The 20034-nt window shown below is 45.8% G+C and overlaps 1 long non-coding RNA gene across 1 annotated transcript; it reads right to left on the bottom strand.

The window, feature by feature from the left end:
- Positions 1-4672: 4672 nt before the first annotated feature.
- On the bottom strand, positions 4673-19667 carry LOC135899287 (uncharacterized). Its single transcript, XR_010563575.2, has 4 exons — positions 18937-19667; positions 18134-18202; positions 7446-7590; positions 4673-6841 (listed from the first exon to the last, which is right to left on the bottom strand). It is a non-coding gene; the product is annotated as an uncharacterized lncRNA (long non-coding RNA).
- Positions 19668-20034: the final 367 nt, after the last annotated feature.

Below are 20034 nucleotides of genomic sequence, written 5' to 3'. Positions count from 1 at the left end.
ACGTTGACAGATGCTTGCCAGTGCTTAAGTGCGTGTAAATCAATGCGCATATCCGCCTGCCCGCTTTCAATCCTTGTTACGGTTTCTAAAATAGTTGTTAACATTTCTTCGGTAGAAAGTCCTGGATTTGTCTCAACATCGCCAGATAGAATTAAAAATTAAATTATGGGGTTTTACGTGCCAAAACCACTTTCTGATTATGAGGCACGCCGTAGTGGAGGACTCCGGAAATTTCGACCACCTGGGGTTCTTTAACGTGCACCTAAATCTAAGTACACGGGTGTTTTCGCATTTCGCCCCCATCGAAATGCGGCCGCCGTGGCCGGGATTCGATCCCGCGACCTTGTGCTCAGCAGCCTAACACCATAGCCACTGAGCAACCACGGCGGGTCATCGCCAGATAGAAGCAGAGCCATTATTTTAACACACATTGCTACACAGCTGCTACAACACTTACACAAGTTAGAGAGCTCAGTGGGGTCCTTTTTGTTTCCTTATTTGCATCCAATTAACTTTCTCTGTTTCTCTTACTTTCTTTCTGATGACTCTTGGTTGTCTGTTTACAGTTTCAATTATCCTGTACTTGGTTGCCAACTTTCTTGACCTCCTCCTCCATTCTGTATCCACGCTTTTCAAGTGCAGATACTTGCGCACTTCAGCTGCCCATTTATTTTCATCCATTTTCCTGAGTCTTCAAAAATAATTTTTCTCTGTGCTTCTCCAACTACAAAACAGGCCAAACCCATGTCCCCTTGCATTGCCTCATTTGTGGTATTATCGTGGGCTCCCAAAGCCAACCGGCCTACCGATCTTTGGTTAACTTCCAACTCCGATAAGATATTCGATTTTAAGCATAGAATGGCATTTGCGAACGTTAGCGCTGGCACCATTGCTTCTTTCTAGATTCCACGCACTAGCTAGTGTTTATTGTGACCTCACAGTGCTCTGTGTTTCATTATTTATTTATTTATTTATTTATTTATTTATTTATTTATTTATTTATTTATTTATTTATTTATCAATACTGTAAGCCTTGAAAGGCTCATACAGGAGTGGACATACAAACAGTAAAGGCGTATTGCTTTGTTATACAGGGGTTTGCAGCAAACTCAAACAAAAAGGCAATGGTTACACTCGACGCGCTATCTAAGCAAGAAGTAAATACAAGGAAACAAGAACAAACTATACAGTGCGTACGCCATGTAAAGTGTAAGAAGCAGTTAATACAGAAATAAAATGCACATTGGGTGTGCCGTGTAATGTACAAACAGTATCAAGTGTAATGTATATTAACATACTATCCAATGGACAAACATGCGCAAGAACCAAGCGCAGAAAGGTACGAAAGAACGTACGGACACCGGCGCGTGTGGAAGAAGTTGGGGCAGGGCAATACGTCATTGATAAATTTTTTAGGAACGCTCAGCCAAGACGACACAACATGGCCATCATTCCGATAATGACTCGAGGTGCAATTCGAGTGCCGACACCAATGAATGCACAGATTGGGAGCAAGCAATGTCACTTGGGAGGGAATTCCACAGATCTATTGTTGAAGGAGAAAATGAAAAACAAATTATGGGGTTTTACGTGTCAAAGCCACTTTCTGATTATGAGGCACACCGTAGTGGAGGACTCCAGAAATTTCCACCACCTGGGGTTCTTTAACGTGCACCTAAACCTAAGTACACGGGTGTTTTCGCATTTCACCCCCACCGAAATGCGGCCGCCGTGGGCGGGATTCGACCCCGCGACCTCGACCCCGCAACACCATAGCCACTGAGCAACCACAGCGGGTAACGAAAAAAAATAGAATTTTAGTGTGCTGCAGCGCGAAAAGAATGGCCTGATACATTTATCATGCTTAGTTCGACTGGAGTGACGCCCGGGGGGCACCAAGTAGTCGGATTTCGTTAAGTTTATCAGGTCATGGTAAAGAAGGTAAAGGAACTTCAAACAGGCCAACCTCCTCCGACCAGCAAGTGTTGTTATGCCTGCTTGTGTACGAAGCGCAGTTACCGCTGTCGTACCTTGAATACTTCGCCCTGCTTTGGATCTTTTCTAATGCCAAGTTTAAATACTTTTGATGAGGGTTCCATACTATGCTGCCATATTCTAATATACATTATCTTGCATTATCACAGCATTCTGCTTCTCTTTATTTTCAGATTCTCTCGGTCGGTGCTTAAATAAGATTTTCCTTGGTTTATGTATACGCCGAGGCATTTATATTGCTTGACTATGGGTATGACTTGGTGTTGAAATTACACCACGTAATTACTCGTCTCTTAATTAAAGATCATAAATCCCGATTTCTCTGTGCTAAACTAGAGGCCAAGATTTGTCGCTGCGTTACCACAGATATTCGCAAGTGTCTGTAAATCTCTTATTGTCCGCTAGTATCACTATGTCTTCCGAATACATCAGTCCAGGGAGCTTATTCTGTTGCACCATTTCTTCCTCACTCATGTAGGATAAATCAAACCCTAAATCGCTGTTTTCCAGTCGTCTTTCTATGTCTCTAACATAAAGCGGGAACAACAATGGAGAGAGAAGACAGCCTAGCTTCAGTCCTTGGTGAATTCGCACCACTTCATTACCTTTTCGACCTCCCCATACAACTTGTACTCGGTTATCTCTATATATCTCCCTCAGCATACTCCACGAAATCGTCCTCTATGTCTTCGTGCTTAAGAATATCCCCATAACAATGACCTGTCTACGTTGTCGTAGGCTCCTTTAATATCTAAAAATGCTGTTGATAAACGTTTATTCTGAGCTACTGAAATATCTCTGCACTGAGTTGGTACAAACATATCCTCTAAGCGTCTGCCTGGCCTGAGCGTTATCGGGATGCGCGGAGGCGAGCGCCATCTGGTGGTGTTGCAATAAACCCAGCGGCGCGTGCGAGCAAGACCGCATCAGCAGCAGCGCCCGGAAAGTCGGGAGAAGAGGCAAAGAAAGCGTCGCTTCTAAAAAACTCACCGTCGTTCACATGAGGTCAGGCTTCACTTACTGCGCTCTCGTGGGCACGCGAGAACACGCGGGAACGTACCGCGGAGCCTGCAGCGGCCGCTATACGCAGAGCCACGGAAGAAAAGCTCAGAGCGCGCGCAAGACGCCGGGCGTGCTCCTGCGAGCTGCGGGGTGAACTGCGGACAAGTCCTGTCATGTTCGAGGTTTATTCTTTGCGCAGCCTTTTCGTAGGCGAGAAATATTTGGACGCAGAAATGTTGCATGCCTTCAGTTTTAATAGCGAAAAACGTGAGCTTTGTCTAAGTTTACAATTTAGCGATTCAAGGCAACAAGCCGGCTCTACGCGAACGTTAATGCGATTAGCATTCACACCAAGCGCATACCCAGTGATCCAAGTTGGTTCGACGATTGTTTTCTAACCGGGTTGCCTCGAAAAAGTGCCCCAGTGCTCTACCCATTTGTCCATAGACTACCCAGTGAGCCCAAGTTGGTGAATACGGTTAGAAACCCAGCCTGATAGATAGATAGGCAGAATGTTCCCTAAAAGTCCGTGAAGTCCACAAAGAATGCTACTCGCATTAATAACAGTCAAGCAATTATTCTACCAATCAACGTTATGGAGCACTGGTGAGCGTTAAACGGTAAAAGTACGTCAAAATAACATGTTGGGCAAGTTGTTTGACAGCTGAAGACGACATGTGCTACCGCGGTGTCTTCTGTTCTTTGTGTTTGTTGAGCTCGAGTTGGTAACTGTGGAGATCGACGGGAGTGAGCAAACATGAAGGTTAAGAATTATCGAAATGTCATATTTGCAACCAGAACGATTTATAGTTCAACTGCGCAGATCTCGACTATTATTTTTCACAGGCAAACTGCCAACAGAAAGTGGAGTCAAAATGGACGGGAGCTAGCTTTTATGGCTTTTTGTAAAATCAACATTCAAGATGAATGCGGAGCTGGTGCTGTGGTCATAAAAGGCAACAAAGGCCAGCATATTAAATTTCGTAGCCGTTAAAGAGTTTTCTATCCGACTTCTGCAAACGTCACATTGCAAAGTTGATTTTTTTACAAACGTTTGAACTAATGCTTCTATTGATTAAACAACAAAATTGTGACAGTTATGGCTAACTAATGTTCAGGTGTCATTCGAGCTAGAAAGTTGCAGTGCAATCAGCAAGTCTTCATGTTCAAGCAATCTTTATTTAATTGTGTCTTCTTACTACATAGTTAAACATAATAGGTAGCGATGCTACATTTGCACAAATTTTGTAGCATTATATAGGCGACGACAGCTTTGGAAGCATCGGCCATCAACGTACGCAGCCGATCGTCATACCCGTCACTTGAGGAACGTGATGCGGCAATGATATATATATATATATATATATATATATATATATATATATATATATATATATATATATATATATATATATATATATATATATATATATATATATATATACATATATATATATATATATATAACAGCTTATTTTAAACATAACACACACACAGAGACACAGAAATAAATGCGAGCTAGCAAGCTTTCTTGCAGCTGTTAACAAAATGCCACAAAAGAAAATGCGATTCGTACAAGAGTTTCTATTGTCATCCGACAATGCAACGTGTAATCTCATGCAATGCTTAGCACTACACCTTTCACAATCTATGCCGAAATCATTATTAAGGCCCAACCACACGGAGCTAATCGTACGCGCCGGGCTACGCGTCCTGTGTCTGCAATGCCGTGCGCGTTTGCCCCACGCGTCTAGAGAGAAGAGACACGCGGGCCGCGCACGCGTCATTGCGTTGAGCGTCCGCGACGGAAGTGGTTTCGGAATCGCGCTGAGACGTCGGGAGTCACCGCTGCGTTGGTCCCGTGTCACGCAAAGACAATGAACGCTATCAATAAAGAAACGCCTGCGCTGAGGCGCAATCACCTCTCGGCCTGCTGTTTCACCGCGAAGCACAAGCAGCATAAGAATAAGCACGTGACGAAGTGCTTGCGGGTCGAGGTGGCGAGAAATTTGATGCCTAACGCTGCCGTAACAAGCAAGTGCTCGGAATTTATACGGGTGTCATATACGGGGCACCTAAGCACGTACGTTTCCCCTGATCTAGTAGCACTGTGCCGCGCGCAATGAAGTGCTCACTTGTGTGACTGGTCGCCCTTCCTTTCGTCACATGGGTACGTACTCGGAAAGGCGTACGCTCACGTACACGCTTAGCGAGACGCGTATCCCGCACTCAATGTGGTTGGGCCTTTATTATTGATCATGTAAATATATACAAACACCACAAAGAGAAAGAAAAGCGGGCTAGCATTTGTCTCCTAGAAGGGACACCATGCCAACCCGCTTGCAGAGGAGAGCAAAAAAGAAAGCAAGAAGTTAAAGGACGACAAAAGAGAAAAATGAACAGCACATCACACAGTCCGACGCAGAGTACGAGTATTACAGACGAGAGTCTGTAGTCCAATGGTTGTCAAGGATTCAAGCATAGCTTTGTGAGCCTCATATCAAGATAAAGCACGAACTTTTGTAAACAAGATATCGTTAAGCTCAGTTCGAGCAAGATTTAGTTGTTGGAACTTGCTCACCAGGACATCATGACAACTGTTGAACGTTGGAATATTCTAACAGCAAGTGTTGAAGAATTTCACTGTTCACATGCAAAGCACGAAGAGCTCGGCGCACATCCTTGTCGGTGAAGGCGACTTGCGACATTTACATGCGTAGTGCGTAACTTGAGAAGTATAGACTTACTGCGGCGAGTTAAAGCACGGCCAGAGATTGGGGTGAGGTACGATCCCTCGGCAAAACTTTCATCCGTGTATGAGCGCTGTGGTGGCGTATAAGCCGCCTAGCGTCGTCGAATTTACGCAAGTTATCATTGGTAAAGTCTAGGTTGTTGGCTGGACGGCGCCAGCGCATCAGCTGCCTCGTTTCCTGGGATACCAATGTGTGATAGTGTCCACTGAAACTGCTGTTCTTCCTTCAGGTGTGATTCGATGGGCCATCTTAAGTACTTTACGTAAAGGAGGTGAGTCAACGTTCGCGCTATATGGACGAGCGGCTAAAGGCTCCACGGGAGCCGCCTAAAATAACAGCCTTTCACAATTTCGGATAATGTACTTGAGTGCCATATTACGGCTTAATAGTTCTGCAGATGGGAGCGACGCACATGCGCATTCCGCAAATGACGTTGCGGTAAACAAGTAATTAAATTCCAGGAAGTTTCTTTTTGTTTGAAATTAATCTTTCAATTTTCTTATTATAGTGTCACACGTGCAAACAAACGGAGAGCGTTTATTCAGCAATCGCACGCCCATATATTGGCTCCGTGGCTGATTGACATGCGCAGATGCCGTAACTTGATAGCTTGCATCATAAATTTCCCCTGGTTTAAACAAAGTTGGTTCTGCTTAGAAACTGAACAAGCTTAACTGAAATTGCTGCCATAGTGAAGTCTTCGCGGTTGTGTTGTTTGACATGTATAGACTGCCTCGGGAGCCGGCGTTGGTACTTGACCTGGAACTAAATGTTGTGTACCTGGAGCACGAATAGTTGTGCACTATGACAAAGGCTCAGTGTCCGTTCCTCCCTCGCTGACCGAGTCACTGCAATGTGCAATCTCACAAAGGAACGTTTCTCACGTATTAAGCAGATGCTCTCTCTTTCACCGTATAGTAACTGTTTCTCCCTTACTGAGTGCCCCAGTATACTCGCCATTCGCCTTTCCAGTCTCTTCCGCTTGATCACTTGGGAGCGTGGTTGCGACGTGACGTTTGAAAGTCGTGCGCGAAGTCTTCTTCCTTGTAAACGTTATCCTGGCGACCGGTCGTCCTCGAGAGAGGCTTTACCTGGATGCAAAAATACCAAATTCATGGGAAGAATACAGGGGCCCATTGTCATTGCAGACTTCTAATGTATATCGAAAAAGTTGCGCTTAATTTAGAGATCACGGTGGTTGCTGTTGCGTTACCTAGTTGGCTCACTTACGAAAAAGTAATAAGCCCATCGAAGAGGCACAAGTATGATTTCCTGCCGAGCTGGAAATTTTCCACAGCAACCTGGTACCACGCATGCGCTGAAGCTTAGCTCAACAGGATCGTTTTGCTTGGTTATGCGGAGCCATATCTTCCGGCGGGCGCTCCAGTTTCATAAGAGGTTTTCGGTGTCACCGTTGAATCCGGGCCAAAGCACGAAGCGGTGACCTTTTCCTTTGCTATTGTTCGATCCTAAATGCCCCTCATAAACACGTTTAAGCATTTCCGGTGTCACTGATTTTGGAATCACTATCTTACATCCTTTTAACACTGCTCTTGTACTAGCGCCAATTTTGATGTAAACGGCTTCTTTTGGACTGAAAGGCTTCTTTTGCCTTCTATGTAGCGCCTGACATTCTGCAAGTTCGTGTCTTTTGCAGTCCCTTTCACTAAGCGGAAGTAGGATTTTTCTGCTTACCAATTCGGATATGACAACGACGGCGTGGACTTCGACGTCTTCCGTAGAGCCGCTATTGTCCTCGCTGCTTGCTGGCCACGACCTTGACAGCACGTCAGCGAGGACCAACTGCTCTCCCGGGACGAATTGAAGTTCGTGATCATACCTCAGTAAACGAAGGAAAAAGCGTTGAAACCGCGGTGGCATATACCTTTCGATGCAATGGCTATAATTTTGCCCCCGTGTACGAAGTGTTGAAATATTTCACATCAAAATGCGATGCCCATGAGTTTTTTTTTCGTTTTGTGAGTATCTTTGTTATAGCACGTGATGCGCAGGCTACTTGTCACCAGCTGCCAGCATGCATTCGCAAGAGAGCTGTACCAAGCCCGCTTTTTGACGCGTCTGATGTTACATTAGTTTCCTTGGCTGGATCAAAGATAGCCAGGAATGGGAACTGGCTGAGCATTCCATGTATCGCTTTTCACTCGCTGGCGCGATTGTAAGTCCATTAAAAGGCAGTATCTTTACTAATAAGACTGCGCAGAAGTACAGTTTTTGATGCGAAAGCATTAAATGGTCCATTGAGCGAAAAATCCGGCGTCTGTAGCAACGAAACGGCACCTCAATTCCCACTGGCTGTGAATCGGAGCACCTGTTGCCGCAATAGCGCGCCAGGTGTTGCGTTAGGGGGCAGGGCATCGCCACGACGCCACGTCACCAGCGCGCCTCGGCGGAGCAGATACGGCGATGCAGATACGGAGCTCGAGCTTCACTCCCCCCCACACGCACACACCTAAATTGTCATTACCAGAGTTTTGTCGCCCACGCCACTTGCAGTTTCTTTTGGCTTGCCTCGACCTTTTTACTTAAAATTTTACTGTGGCTAATAGCTTTAATAGCTTACTTCATCATTGTTGGCGCGGACGTACACGGATTTTAATTCATATTTTAGCTTTATTTCTGCAAATCCTGTCAATAGGAGGACAAGCGCATTGCAAATACCAACGGCGGCTGCCTCATCTGTATTTTCTCACTTCAACTTTGTTTTAAATTTCCACTGTAAACACCATGCGCATACACAATATATTTAAATGTATACACAGCACAAGGTTTATTATATTTTTGAAAGAGAAGGAGGTATCCAATTAACAATTATTTCGAAAGGTATGGATAGCCTATGCCTAGAGAATGAATGTGTTGCCCTATGTTCACCTCGCTTCAAATTGCTTTGCGTTATTTTTTTGACCCTGAAAAAAACCTGCAAACTTCAATGACCCCTTCGACAGAGCAGCTTTTGTCGACGGCGTGTGAAATGCACGTGAATGATATGTGTCTCAGTATTGCCTCTCTTTCCAGTAAGCAATGCCAACGGTTCATGAAAAAGAAGTCTTCTAATAATTTACAACATTTATTAGGGATGGAAACATCGTTACTCACATGCAGAGCTCAAAGATATATACACTGTGTCCCAATAAACTATTACGCACTAAGATTTTAAAGAAGAGCAATTGAGTTACTCTAAGAAAACCTAGTGCATATTGTTTCCAGTACAGTGGAGTAGCCGCCAGCAATTTTTTCGTTACCGAGATTCAATTGGGTAATTGTAATTAGTTAGCTAACTCGAAACGTATTTTCATAATTATCAAAGTGTCAACGAGGCACTTGTAGGTACAGCCAAGGGACATCTAAGTACAAATTTTTCCGACTGATAAATAAACCCTGTGAAATATACGGGGAATACCACGTGACTACGCTCCCACCCGGATCATAAAGCAGTGCCCTCGAACAGGCTCTATCTTAGTTATCAAGAACGAAATAAAGGAAATAAAGAAAAAAAATTACCGACGATTACGTTACTTCCTAATGCGAAATTTGAGCGCAGCAAATAAGCTGTTTCACCTTTTCGATAGATTGAGGCAAAGAAATCGAGCAACACATGTATGCGCTATCACAGAATTTTTTGTTTATTTTTCACACGTATTCCTTTAACAAAGACTCCACTAACAGTTCTTGACAGTCATGAAGGAAGCTTTGTGGTCGGAGAAATAGACTGATATATGTTCGACTTGGTACACCAATGCTTGATTCTCAAAGACGAGATCTATACAAGTGCCTCGCGAGGTTGTCACAGCCGTGGGACGCGTTACGAGCGAGAGGAACGGGATGTTCTCCCGCATAAGTGTTAGGAAATTGCTGTTTGTCTTTATGTCAACGTTAAAGTCCCCCACTACTAACATCGGTTTGGATCGATGGACGGTTAATGCGAGTTGCAGGAAGTGCACGACGTCATTCGTGAGTGCGGTAGCGGACTCACGAAAGCGGTATCAGTCGGTCGCTGCTAGCGCTGGGGGGATGAAAGGGGGGCGGAGCTGGTTACGAGGCCGACGACAACGCCGACGACGACGCGAAACCCAGGAACGGACGCCAAAGAGCCATTTGAGTAGCCAGCCCTCCTCCACAGTCTCTCCTCCTCCCTTCCATCATCCTCCCTCGCCCGGAGAGCCGACAGCGCGCATGCGCGGCGGCGGAGCAGGTTACGAGGCCGACGACAACGCCGACGACAACGACGACGCGAAACCCAGGAACGGACGCCAAAGAGCTGCGCTCTAAAACATAGTGATTGAGCTGGTGTCTTATATGCCGCGTCCCGGCCGAAGTAACACGTCGCGTTTGGTGTTAGTTGGAAACAAGCTGTGATAGTTGTTGTCTTAGCGTAGATGAAGTGCACGGATGTTTTTTTTGTTGTTGTTTTTGCAACAAAACCTATCACCAAAAAAGCAAATTGACAATGTCAGTGCAAAGGTTTAAAGGTGCGTGTTGTTTCTTCCCAGTCACCATGTGTTTATCTAATGAGCAGAAGGTAAACATGATCCTTGCCCCTTGGGATCTGCAAATGGCAACAAGATCAAGGCCGCAAATATATATATATATATATATATATATATGTGTGTGTGTGTGTGTGTGTGCGTGTGTGTGTGTGTGTGTGTGTGTGTGTGTGTGTGTGTGTGTGTGTGTGTGTGTGTGTGTGTGTGTGTGTGTGTGTGTGTGTGTGTGTGTGTGTGTTGGACTATCATCAGAAATTATGAAAACCTGAGACAAACCGGCAGCTTCAAGAAACAGCGGCGCAGGACTCCATCTTTGAGTCCTAGCCTACGCACGAATGTTCTAGCATTTATGGCCTCAAATTCTCATGCTAGCATGCGGGACGTGGACGGCCAGGTACCAATTTCCAAGTCATCAGTTTGGAGGATTCGAAATGGCTCGGCCTTTCACCCGTACAACCTTAACCAGCACCAATGCTTGGAAGATAGGGACCTGCAGAATCGTCTAGATTTCTCGAGTTGGGTCCGCACAAAAGTCGACAAGTCACCAGACGTTTTGAGCAACATCACGTGCACAGACAAGGCAAATTTTTGCAGAAACGCATAGGTAAACTTGCATAATGCACACTATTCGAGGGACTCCAATCCACATTGGGTAAAGCGCAATCGGCACCAGTACCAGTGGTCATTCAATGTGGGGTGCGGAATATACACCGGTGCTATAATCAGTCCCATCGTCTTCGATCACACACTGACTGAACAGCGTTACGTGAACGAAGTCCTTGAAGGAGTGGTGGACGAGTTTCTCAGCGAAGTCCCGCTGTCACGTCTTCCACATCTGTGGTATCAGCAAGATGGAGCACCAGCACACAGCACGAGCTGAACACGAAACTGGCTGGATGCGACTTTTCATGCGCAATAGATTGGAAGACACGGGCCAGTAAATGGGCCGGCTAGGCCACCTGACCTCTCTCCACTCGATTTTCTTCTTTGGGGTTATGTGAAAGATCGTGCTTACGTGATTAAGACGGAATTCAGATTAGCTCAAGGCAAGGATAACCTAACCGATGCCTGCCGTGGAATTCGAGCGTAAGTAATCAAGAAAACCACTGAATATGTGATAAAGCGGACTCAGTACTGTTACGACTGGGGGTCCGAAGACGTCGGAATGTACTTCGTTCGTGGAGGAGTAAGGGAACATGAGGCTGGGTCCGATATCCAGGACGTTTTACAAACCAGTTTATATTTGCATATATACAAGAAAATTCAAAGTAGTACAGAAAAAGCTCACGAAGAAGTTGTAGCGGCCGATCACTGCCACCGTCCGTGGCTTTTTTTATGCCCTGCGTGGTCATTGTTCAGTCACTTCCCCGAATCCGTCATCAGGAGACCGATGACATCAGGCCCCACCAATCCGGAGGTCTGTTGCCCTTTCCCTCCGACGGGAGCTTTGTCGGAAACAAGCGCACATCACTGGGCACAAGCACGGGAAGGGGGATCGTACACTGACTCCGTCGCCGGCGTGGACGTGTCAATTTGGGCGGCTGACAGGTGACGGACCGTATCCTTGCTAATTGCCCAAACCTCTACTGACCGAGGTACTCCCGTGCTGGCCATAAATCATCCGTTTTGAGAAACATTTTGACGAGGTTGTTGATCGGCCCGTTCCCCAAAATCGCGCTAGCCGTGACCGGAGGTTGTCGCCGGGTGAACGGCCGATTACAACAGTACTGCGTAGCTGCAGAAGGAGACCTATTCGAACACGTCCTCTAGGCAGCTGCTGGTGTTCAACGGCGCTTACTAATTCATAGATAATAAGGGCGTACTGAAATGTCATGTTTCTTTCCCTTTTCTTTTTTTTTCGTGCAGACGTTTCGATTGCCCATTCGGCTCATGTAGAAGTGGTATATTTACTTTCTTGAACGCATCGGTATTACCTTTTCTCCAGACATGGGTCGCTTCCCGTTCTGAGATGATGAGTGCATGATGTACCTGACGCGCAGAGCAACAATAGATTATCGTTTGAAATAAACGGCAGCTGGAAGCAGCGCCAGCCCTGTCGTATGTGTTCCTTTCGTCTTCGTCTTTAGCTCGTTTTTATGAAAACTGTCAAGATCGGAAAGAACAGTCGGAAAAAAATTGTCGGAAAAAATTGTACGCAGTTAGTACGTCGCTGGAAGCACCGCAGTTAGATCTCATTTGGCGGCGCCTACAAATGCCTCGTCGACACTATGATAATCTGGACACTACTTCTGGAGTTAGATAATTAATTGCAGTTAATTAATTTAATTATTCCACTGTACTTGAAAGAATATGCACTAGATTTTATTCGAGTAACGCAACTGCCCTTTCTTTAAGTGTTGGTGCATGATAATTGGGAAACACTGCATAATTCACTCAGTAACCGAAATGAGGCCAAGCCGGATTCACTCGAAATCAGAATCAACAGCAGTCATGCGCAGTAACGCTTACACTCGTACTCGCAGAAAAAAAGAAAAAAAGAGAGAGAGAGAGAGTCTGCAGTTTCTCCGGAAAGGCGAAGCAGTATTAGTGACAGCGAGGTACACGACAATTGCACGAAGGAAGATTACACCACCGGGAGACGTTAGATTCTTGGTGGTGCGAGAGGACTCAGCCTGTGAAATTGAATTGTCTCCTACTATGAAGTCTCGTAAATACTCATATAAGGCCGTCGCTGCAGTGAACAATTCTTCGAGGTCACACAAAGTTTCTCCAAGTGCAACTGTTATTAAGTGTTATATATATATATATATATATATATATATATATATATATATGAGGTTCGGAAAGCTAATCGGGCATCCCCCCCCCCTCGCCCCCCAGCCGGAAAAATGAAAACCTTGCGCCTGTGTCCGCGCTATATAGTGCAACCGGTTGCATCAGCCGCATTGGAACCCTGCTGAATTTGGACATCGCTTCACATGCAGCTACATGTACCCTTTCCGGCTGTGTCCACGCCTCATTTTGATGGGCCACTATTTCCGCGGCATTGCACATTTGTTCGGCCTTTAACGCTGTCAAAGTTTAGTTGAGTATATTTTTCAGGCAGTTAGAGGTCATTGGGGCGGATAAAATCTGGTAACTAATCATGAAGTCGGCCTGTAGCCCGAAGTTACGGCTGCGGCTTTCTTCCGTAAATCGCGCAAGAAAAAAAAATGTTGGAATAGCTCTTGTGTCCTCGACCTGCCCGCCATGGTGGCGTAGTGGCTTTGGCGTTGCGTTGCTAAGAACGAGGAAGGGGGATCGAATCCCGGCCTTGACGGTGGCATTTCGATAAGGGCGAAATGCAAAAACGACCGTCTACAGTGCATTGGATGCACGTTAAAGAACCCTAGGTCGTCTAAATTAATCAGGAGTCCCTCACTAAGGCGTGCCTCATAATCATATCTTGGTTTCGGCACGTTAAACCTCAGAATTTAATTTGTCCTTGACTGGAACAGGTATTCGTCGTGCGCATCATTTTGTTGTTTTTAACAATATTCTTCAAAATTTCTCGTAATTGTAGCGTAGCCTTGTTTTTCTTCGTTTTCCAAAATATAAAATTATTAAATACCTCGAGCGCGTCATCTGCGGCAACAATGAGCAAGCGCTGTCCTTTGCGGCTTCCGACCTTGGTTCTTTCGTTGCAATAACGCTGTTGCCGTGAAGCCGAGCTTCATCTTCAAGCGGTCCCGGTTCTTCAAGATACTGTCTGACGGTAGCAGAGGATCCGGTCGTGGCATCACTAATTCCATCGCACTGCCCTGAGACATTTCGTTGCATCAGGTTCCTGCTTAAACGAAGGTTTCCACCGCTTTATCCTCGGACATTATGAGACAGGTGTGGAACCAAATGAAGAACGTTTATTCAGCGATCGCTCGCCCATATAATGGGGCAACATGGCTGATTGAGATGCGCAGATGTCGCCGTAGCACGACGAGCTTTAGTATATACAAACATGCCCTCTTGTTTCCAGTCCTCTCAAGCAATATATCGCGTTCTTGTTCTACTATAGAGCTTCCTGTGTTCACTACGGCGGCGCACCAAAGGCACAAATTCAATGGTATTGTGGTCGCTCCAATTCTAAAAATCTCCGCAACCGATTGAGAGCTGCCAACCCAAGGGAACTTAGCTTAGGTTTTGGGTCCCCAATTACAAAGCTCTCTAATGGCTAGAGCAAAGTGCAGGAAAACTGAGGTTTGATCCCACCAAATGAATGCTTTTTTTTTTCGTGTGTGAGCTCTTGCGAGCGAGTGCCACCACTAAAAAGACTGGCACTGCATGCCGTTGGCAGGACGTGGCACGAGGAATCGTGCGGACACAGATTCCGAGTTGGCTGCGTATGAAGTAGTAGGCACGGGCTGAAGGAAAGCTTCAGCAACGATGAGGCATTAGGCGCGCTGCGGTTCAGAGTAGTACTACGATAATAGGCATCGAATAGGATTCAGGAAAATATTGTGCATCGCTTCCAATGGCTACTGCATGTACTCGTTGGCGACGAGGACATGCCCTATTCTTAAATATGCATAACGAAAGCGTTTTCAAACAGCTTCTAAAGCGCTCGTGCAACGATGATTGCTTGTGTGCTCTCATATGTTCATATGCTGCGACCTAAAGGACACGGCACGGTGCAAGGACGCGCTTTGAGCGTATATCGCGTTCGTTAAATAAAGTGGAAAAAGAACGTGGGAAACGGAACGAGGAAACAACAGAATACTACCTCTTCCTGCACAATCTTTATTTTGGTGGTGGTTGTGGTGGTAAATTGTAGCAACAGGCGGGTTTAGCCTGGCGATCAAGGCCGGCAATTGCTCCACCCGAGCGTGTCTTATACAATACCGCTAAAGGGTTTCACCATATGTCCATCAAACCAGTCTCTCTTAAGAATTCGATAAGGAGACGTGAAGTTTCTTTGCGGGCTATAACTGATCCCTCGGGAAATATAATGTGCTGCGGGCACGCATGCGAAAGGTCCTTTTTTTGCAGATTCTTCGGGAGAGCGTCCCTTTCATCTTGGAATTTCTGGCAGGACCACAAAAAGTGCTCAATGTCTCCTGTCTCGTTGCGTGCCGTGCAGTCTTAAATAACCAGGCCGGTGTACTAGCAGATCCTGTCCTTATTCGATATAGAAGTGAGGCTTCCTCTCGGTGCAATCTCTTGGTTACGCAGGGCATATGCGGTGGAACGCAAAGCGACGCAAAGTGATTTCGAATGCCAGACTTTTGCACTTGATTACTCTTTGGAGCCTTGATTTTGGGAGGATGATAGAGTGCTGCGTATGCAAGCGCATCAGCTTTTTCTTTTCCTGAGATACCAACGTGGGAAGGAATCCACTGAAACTTTACTGTGAAGCCTTTGTTGTTGAGTTCTCTCACGATGGCTAGTGATTTGCGCGGGAACTTCAGGGATGGCAGACCACAGTATAGTTGTTGCAACACGGCCTTTGAGTTCGTAAGGACAACCACATTCTGCGGAGGCAGTCTTTAGTTTGCGCAAAGCAGAAGCTATTGCTACGCCTTCCACAACTGTCGACGAGGCTATCCAGTCCAGACGGCCAGACGACGTATATCTTAGAGAGGGAATACAGAATGTAGCTGCGCAGAGGTCTTCGTCTGCTTTGACAGAGCCATCTGTGCATACTTGTAGGTGATTCGGGTAAGTCGTGTTCAGAAGTTCCAGGACTAATGACTTGGCTTCTGCAGATGGAATGCAGCTCTTTGACTGCAATCGTGGTACACTTAAGTTGCATGTGATGTCCTCGAATGTCCAGGGTGCTTCTATCCTTTTCCTCTGTCTCGAGCAGCGCAATCTTAATACGCGAAGCGTGTTCAGTGCTGCACAATAATGTGAGCGCGGCCTGTTACCTATACGTCCGAACAGGGCTTTGCCGGGCGTGGACTCACTCAATCGTAGTAGTTGGATCATGAGAGCCTGGGAAGCCTGAAGTCGCAGAGGACGTGACTCAGCTTATTATCCCGCTTTTCTCACTGTTTTTCCGTATGAAGCCGTACCACACTCACATTGAAGCGATTTTGCAATATAGCGCATTGTTTTTACTACCGAACATTTTCGGCATCAGCGTAATCGCGGACACGATTACGCCCCTGCCGAAAATTTGCACCAGCATGCAGTGAAGTAGAACATACTTGTTTACTGCAATATTAGCTCTACGTTTGTCTATTTGAGCTCTGCGCCAACAGGTGGCTGCACCGTGCAGGCCACTGTCGTTTGCCCCTTCACCCATCCGGCAAAAAGCCGAGTCCGACTGCGTTTATCGGAATACCGGACACGCTAAAACGCTCAATACCCTTCCAACCGACAACGACCCACGCTTCGTCGCTCATCTGAGAATGACGAATCGAGCTTTGCCGCGCTCAAGCTCACGAATTTTCGCACTTATCTCGATCATAATCATGTCCAATCATATGCAAAGCATGCGTACTTCAGAATGTTCACATCTCGGATGCTCTTGCACCTTATTAAGTGACCGGAGGTGTCCCAGCAAATATTTATCGCGTCCATCCTGTTTTGCTTCTACCACACGCTAGGCTCTGCGTTGTGGCTCTGCTGTCAAATCTAGAATGATTCAGCGCAAACTGTTTAAGAGTCGAATCTGTGTTCGTAAGCAGAAGCCTTTTGAGAGGTAAAACACTACAAGGTGTACGTCTTGATTATCGAAAAAACTAACATGACTAGATGCAGCCTCTGAGTTGAGAAAGCAGGACTCAAATTATTCATTGTGGGTTGCGATACTCAACCGGCCTTCGAATTCTGCTCTTTTCTGACTCATGTCTCTCAGTTATTCACGTCTAGTCTTTAGACTCGCGTCGCAGCGCGGCGTTCCACCAATTCTACCACGTTTCTTACAGCATTACACATGCCGCCGAGGGTTTGCTGAACACATTCAGGCTTTGCCATGGAGGAGATGGTGCTGGCAATGAGTAAGCGCTACGAAAAAAAAAAGAACGAGAAGAAATGAAAGGAGAAATTAAAATACGAAAATAACACGTAGCCTGCAAAAGCGCTGGAAATATCAAAGCTAGAACTTTACATTCCTCGTCTCTTTCTGATGCTTCGTAATCCGCACGTGAAAGACATCGTGAGCCATTTCTCATTTCTTCTTCTCTCTTTTGATCTCATAAAAATTACTACAGAACCCATCCCACGATACTGCCGACGTTAATGCAATAAGCATTACAGTACTGTTCTGAACACCATTTTGCTGATGACACCTTTATTTAGAATATGTAGTGGTCCATTGATTCGGCTATACACAACGTACACTGTAGGCTGACACATCGGTCCATATTGTTATCCACTCGCTCGCCAGGGTCATCCATGACCACGACGACGTGATGACAATGGGATGATTATTCTGAAATGATGAGGATGGTATAGCAATGACAGCGTGACGAGAACGGTACGAGGATAATGGGATGACGAGTGTATGACAACGATGGCGTAACGACGACGGTATGGCGATAATCGTATGACGATGCTGGAATGACAAGATAGAACGATCACGACGGAATCCCGACGATATGACAACAAATAAATGACAACGACTGTATGACGACGCAATGATGGTGATGGCATGACAACGGCGGCATGATCGCAAAAGAAACGACAGCAGCGCGGCTACGGTGGAATGCCGAAAAAGGAAGGACGTCGATGGAACTACGAACGCGGTATAACGACGACCGCATGACTAAAATTGGATGACGTTTCTGAAATAATTACGATGGTACGACGGCAGTGTGGCGACGTGACGACAACGGGATGATGATGATAATTGCATGACGGCGATGGCATGACGTCGACGTGACGAGAGTCGGATGACGAAGGAGCTGGAATTGCGGCGACTGAACGACCACGAGCACATACCTATTGGCCCGAGCTAGGAGACAACTTGGGTCACTCAGGCAGATAGATGGCTGAGCAGATTCACAGTGCCTGAAATGTGTAAAGAATGCTGCGCTTATTGAAAGGTTAAATTGTTGTGGTTTAACGACACGACATTATTTCGGCTCATAGACATGGAGTCATGGGAAGTTCCAGATTATCTTGACATCTGATGTTTTGCCACCGACATTGCAATCTCGATCAATGCCAGTACACTTTCAACACATGACAATATAATGTGTCAATACATGTGAATACATGATGGTTTTCGAACACTGCCACATTCCAAGTGCAGACCCCATGGCACGCTCGCGTGGGAATTAGTGTTAAATGAAGCTTTAGCTCATGTTTATGCAAATGTTAAAGCAGACTTTACACAAGCGTAATGGTAATGAAAGAAATCTTTATATTTTATGACACGAATGGAATGTAAATATAACGATAATGATGCAAATGCAATGCAATGTTCATTCAAACGTAACGCACTCACACAAATGTAACATAACATAAATATTTCGACGCAAGTGTCGCCTTTGTTTCAACGCGACACAAATGCTCATCAAATGCACACATTTTCTTTGCGGTACACGTCGTCAGAAGTATCAGCGTTCGTAATCGCCGATGCGAGTTACAATTGCACCAATTCGCACGGTTATACAGGCATCGTGGATGCACCAAACATACTTGTGTCTCACTTCTAGCCTGTTCTTGCCCTTCAAATTTTGATTTGGCACAATGGTGAGGAACGACGCGTGCATCGATAAATATGAGTCTTCTTCACTTGCCTGTGGTTGTGCTCGTCTATTCTGCCCCACGCCCAGTGGCACACCGTTCCCGTGGCATTGGCCATGAATGAACACACGGTGTCACATGCGTAGTTGCGCTTATCCAGTGGTCCAAGTTGCTTACTCGGGCACATACTTAGCGGCACACACCCGGCAGGCCAAGCGAGACATCACCCGCAAATTGGAGGAAGAGGCAACTAAAGTTTCGCTTAAAAAGAAGTTGATGCCCGTCACAGGACACGATTACTATATATATTAAAATATTCCAGAAAAGGAAGAGCTCACCGACCAAAGATAAACGTTGAACGTGGTATAATATATACTCGGGATGTCGACAGACAACGCGTACGACTGGCGTAATTTTGACTGCTACAGGCTATGCGATTTCTGCCTCATGAACTCTAGCCTCAAGCGCGTCCTCAAACATGCGCTAACTATGGTATATCACCAGATATCGCGATTATACTTTTTTTTATTTTCTGTCTAGTTTTTGACGTCGCGTGGAATAATCCAGAGAACAGCTCTTTATCTATTGCGGTCGACGCAGCCTACTCAGATTTCGCTACTTATCGACAGCGTATACGTATACGAGCCAACCAGGAATTTCAGACGCAATTTCCTTACAGGAAAATCTACTGCTACAAAACCATAAGAACCTAAGCGAGCGATTCATTTCTACTCGAACTGAGCTGCGAGGCGCCTAAAGATTGACGGCCCTGTCCTGCCAGCAGAACGTAAGGACTGTTTTTATTGAACATGCTTTACCGGCGCATTTGCGTTGATGCAATGCTTGCATCTGAATTTAGACTTGGTCCTAGTGGAGCACGGTTTCATTTCTGCCCTCCTACGCTGTTCGCTGCTCATCCGGATTCGTCTTCTTGCTCTGCGTAGAAGGGCACCAGCGTCCCTTTAGATGAAACGTTACGTCTCATTTCAAATATGGTCTGGCGGTGTAATGTGGCCGCTTATGCGACTTGTACGTTGCTGCTTTGATTCCCATCGATGCTTGAAAAAAAAGCTCGTCGTCGCTGTATTCGATATTGTGCATACCCATCGTCGAGTGTTCGATTCGCTTAAAACATCCCTAATAGACCGCTA

Source organism: Dermacentor albipictus, chromosome 1 (genome assembly GCF_038994185.2).
Source record: "Dermacentor albipictus isolate Rhodes 1998 colony chromosome 1, USDA_Dalb.pri_finalv2, whole genome shotgun sequence".
NCBI lineage: Eukaryota > Metazoa > Arthropoda > Arachnida > Ixodida > Ixodidae > Dermacentor > Dermacentor albipictus.
The sequence above is the reverse complement of the archived record's forward strand: the minus strand, read 5'-3'. Positions and strand labels throughout refer to the sequence as shown.